This window comes from Daktulosphaira vitifoliae, unplaced genomic scaffold (assembly GCF_025091365.1).
Source record: "Daktulosphaira vitifoliae isolate Bord-2020 unplaced genomic scaffold, ASM2509136v1 Scaffold_4, whole genome shotgun sequence".
In the NCBI taxonomy this organism is placed as follows: domain Eukaryota; kingdom Metazoa; phylum Arthropoda; class Insecta; order Hemiptera; family Phylloxeridae; genus Daktulosphaira; species Daktulosphaira vitifoliae.
The window spans coordinates 6,847,107-6,851,832 of NW_026099575.1; the positions used below are offsets into that span (position 1 = coordinate 6,847,107).

General features: G+C 27.2%; 1 protein-coding gene across 1 annotated transcript in view; it reads right to left on the bottom strand.

The window, feature by feature from the left end:
* Positions 1–4,132, bottom strand: part of LOC126904042 (uncharacterized) — an 8,748-nt gene extending 4,616 nt beyond the window's left edge. The window contains exon 1 of the mRNA XM_050682678.1: positions 4,089–4,132. The gene's annotated coding sequence lies outside the window, so the exon portion shown is untranslated. The remainder of the gene's footprint in view (positions 1–4,088) is intronic.
* Positions 4,133–4,726: the final 594 nt, after the last annotated feature.

The window sequence follows — 4,726 nt, forward strand, 5'->3', positions numbered from 1 at the left end:
TTTTTTTTTTTTTTTTTTGTGTCTTGCTACTTTATTTTTAGCTCTCACTAGACCAATTTTTCTCAACGATACGTCAAAGATCACAAATCGTATTTAGTTGAAGACATTACCCTCAAAAATTGAAAATTCTGTCTTCATTCCCTGTCAATTACGATTTTTAGAATCGGTAAATTTCGCCTTTTTTTTTCTAATAATTGCCATAACTTATTGAAAAATGGACAAATCAAAATAATTATTTTTTAAATTGAAACCTTAAATATTTATCTTTGATTTGATATAAATTTTTTGAAAATCTGTCCCTTTACCTGCCCATAGGAGGGATTCAAAATAGGAACTCTTGCTTAAAAATTTAACTTTTTCAACTTAAGTTTTAAAAATGTTACAGAAATACTCCGAGCTTCAAACATATGTTAAACTCAAGATAATTTTATGCACTATAAGTTCAAAAAAAAAAGAATTGTGCCGACGATTTGTCTTCTATGTGCAAATGGTTGCTATAGATAAAAAAAACATGCAATTTTAGTGTTAAAATTTACGATTTACGATTTTATTTTTTTAACTTTAAATTACTATTACTTTTTGAAAAATGTATGGATCAATACAAATTTTTGTTTCAAAATAAATTATATATATATATATATCTTTCATCCGATATACTTTTTTTGTAAATCGGACCATTTCTAATATTTAATATTATGTAAATCGCCAAAACTTTTTTAAAAATGACAAAATTGATATCGTTTTTTTTTTATAGATACATTAGGTATTTACCTGTCATTTAGTATATTTTTTTTATATATATTTGACCCTGCCTACAAAGGAGATTCAAAATGACAAAATTTTCACAAAAAATTAACTTTTTCAACTTAACTTTTGAAAGTGTTCCGAAAATACTGACACTTTTATATATATCTTAAATTAAAGTTTATGTAATATACTTTAATATTAAAAAAAAAAATTTTGGACTTTATTTTGTCTTCACGGTGAAAATGGCTATTGAATGCTATTTTTGTGTGAAAATTCTGGATTTTATATTTACATATATAAGTCTATATTTATATAACTTTTTGAAAAATGTATGGATCAATACAATTTTTTCATGAGATGTAGTATTTATATACATATTTCATTCAACATACTCTTTTTTAAAATCAGACCATTTCCCTTTATGCAGGGGGGTTCAAAACAAAAAAATGTTAAAATAAAATGTACCCTAAGCGTGAAAGACACTAGTGTTACCGATTGGGCAACTGTTCGTCGCATGATAAAATTAGCAATTTAAGCTGATTCAAAGTTATGACGCTGTCATGTACGACCTATATAGTACTACAACGTCGGGCGGCGCTTCACCGACAGTTCGAACACGCCTTAACTCCATCGTCGGATCCCACAGCTGACAAATCGATGTCAGGTCGATAAAAAAAAAAAGTTCATTTTCCAGAGTACCTACACGCAAACGGTTAAACGTGTGTATAGTACGCGTCGAGTCTGCACTAATGATATGTCACAACCCTATATACCGGCATGCCAATTCACCCCCGACGCTGTCGTTTAAGTTTAAGTCGATATTTTGTAAATGATGAATACCCCTTCTATGTGGTTCCATTACACATTCCAGACATTCCGACAGTCGTTGTGTTTGATAAAAAACCACCGAACACGTGCATAACGCGTAGGCGCAATATCTCACCGCATTACTACAAGGCCGTTTGTTGTTTACAGCATTGACCCTTTGCTGTTTATGTACTACTATATACCCTTTTTTTTTTTGAAACATTGAAATACAATGTACATTTTTTATTGATGCGTACTATTTATACAGTATAAATAGCCGTCGTTTGTTGATTTTGAAATTAATGTGTTAGGTATAGTAAAATAAATCTGATTTTTAAACACATATCTATAACAAAAGTGACAATTGTGACTGCAATATGAAGTTTGATTTATTAGAAACACCCCTTTGCCCACTTTTTCCGCTAACTTGACGGAGTCCCACCACTTCGGTGCGAAGCCGGCACAAGATTTTTTTTGTTTGTTAGATAAATGGTGTGCTTTATAATACACCACGTCTCCGACTGTTAAAGATTTTACTACTACTAAGGTTTTACTTTACCTAAGTAAAGTATATAATATAAGCTTTTATTTAAGATTAAATAAAACTGAATATTTCCGGAACATTTTCAAAAGTTGAAAAAGTTCTACTTTTTATACGTATGTTTCAAGTTTTAAACCCTCCCTGTATAAAGGGAAATGGTCCAATTAAAAAAAAAAAAGTATGTCAACTGAAAGAAGTAAACATAAAGTAGTTATGAAAAAAAATTGTATTGATCCATACATTTTTCACAAAGTTATAGTAATTTAAAGTTGAAAAAATAAAATCGAAAATTTTAACAACAAAATTGCATAATTTTTAACAACAGCAGCTATTTGTACATAGAAGATAAGTCGTGGGACAAATTTTTTTTTTTTAATTTATAGTACATAACATAAGATTAATTTGATATATGTTTAAAGGACGCAGTATTTCCAAAACATTTTCAAAAATTAAGTTGAATAAGTTAGTTTTTAAAAAAAAATTGCTATTATAAAACTCTCCCTGTGAGCAGGTTAAGTGTTATATTTTCAAAAAAATGATATCAAATAAAAGGTAACTATCTAAGGTTTTAATACAAAAAAAAATTATGTTGATTTGTTCATTTTTGAAAAAGTTATGGGAGTTTTAAGTAATAATTTTTTTAAAAATGTCGAAATTTACCGATTTTAAAAATTGTAATTTTTTTGGAGATTACCCCCATTTACGGGGAACGAGGAAAAATTTTAATTTTTTAAGGATAATGTTTCCAACTAGATATGATTTGTGATTTTTTGACAAATTGTTCATCAATATCGCAGAAAAAGTGGCAACAGACACAAAAAAAAAACACATCATGGTAAAATTAATACCTTCTCAGCTTCGCATTGAAGGTAAAATAAGATAAATTTAAAATTACATAAATTTAAAAAAACCCAGCACAGGGGGGTCGCGGCACAGTGGTGACGTGGCATAGATGGATCAAGTATAATGATATCTGACAGTGATTAAAATCACTATAAAAAAAAAACGCTTCGATGCAAATCTTTAGATAGTGTTTAATTTTAAAAAATTGGTGGATTATTCTAAAAGCTACATGATATGCTAGTTCATTATTAATATCCTAATTAAGATAAAGTATGTCGAATGAAAAAGGGATTATTAAAAAATATTATTTCTCATAAAAAATAATGTTGATTCATACACTTTTCAATATGTCATAGCATTATAAAGTTAAAAATGTAAAAAATAAAATCGAGAATTTTCACACAATAATAGCATTCGGTAGCCATTTTCACCGTGAAGATAAAATAAAGTCCGAAATTTTTTTTCGCATAATAAAGTATATTACATTAGCTTTAATTTAAGATATATATAAAAGTGTCAGACCTTCTGGAACATTTTCAAAAGTTAAGTTGAAAAAGTTAATTTTTTGTGAAAAAGTTGTCATTTTAAATCCCCCCCTGTGGGCAGGTTAAGTGTCAGATTTACAAAAAATATATACCAAATGATAGATAAAGATATCAAGCATTTATAAAAAAAAAATTATATTGATATGTTCATTTTTGAAAAAGTTATGGCAGTTTTTAGTAAAAAAAATTGAAAATTTTTTGAAAATTAGCGACTTTTTAAATTTGTAATTTTTTTGGAGGTTTCCCCCATTTACGGGGAACGAGGGAAATTTTTTCAATTTTTGAAGGTAATGTCTTCAACTAGATACGATTTGTGATCTTTTGACGTATCGTTGAAAGAAATCCGTTCGGTGAGAGCTGAGTAAAAGTGGTAACAGACACAAAAAAATAAAAAAAAAAACACATCATAGTAAAACCAATACCTTCTCAGCTTCGCATCGAAGCTAATATAACTGAAATTAAGCAAAAATTGTTTTATTTACTAAGTTTATTGTTTCTCCTGAACAATAGTCATTTTTGTCTAATGCTCTTTCTTCCTAACATCATTCAATTTAAAAATGACTTGATCAAGTTAAAAAGCATACATAATGTAAAATGTAATTTACCTTCGTTAAATATCAAACAGATAATTATCAACAAAAAACTTATCAATTGCCAACTCTAGAATAAAGTAAAATATTTTTTTAGTTTTCAATCTAATTTTTTATGTGTATTACTCACCTTCATTTTTACTCTAAGTGTTATATTCTGAAAACTAATGACTATTTTTGGGTTAAATTGGTGTATATATTTAAAGAATCATCGATATAATTTATTTATTTATTTCATATTCTTTAATTTAATCATAAAGTGTAAACAAATATACAGGATGGTCTACGATATTTTGACAAATATAATAATTTTTGATTCAGCAAATATTTTGTGTTACTTTTTTTTAAAAAATCAATTTTCAGTTTTGGACTATATTAAAAGCATATTTTATATTATTTGTCAAAATAAGAAAAAATATGCTTATAACGAAGTTCAAAACTGTAAAATTGATTTAAAAAAAAAAGTAACGCAAAATATTTGCTGGATCGAAAGTTATTATATTTGTTAAAACATCATAGACCACCTTGTATACTTTATTATTTACTTAATTATTTTAGTCAACCTACTCATACACATGTAAAAAAAGCTTGCTAAATCGGGATTGAAATAATCACATTCTTGCTTTAAAAAATAGGGCAAATTATTAATAGAA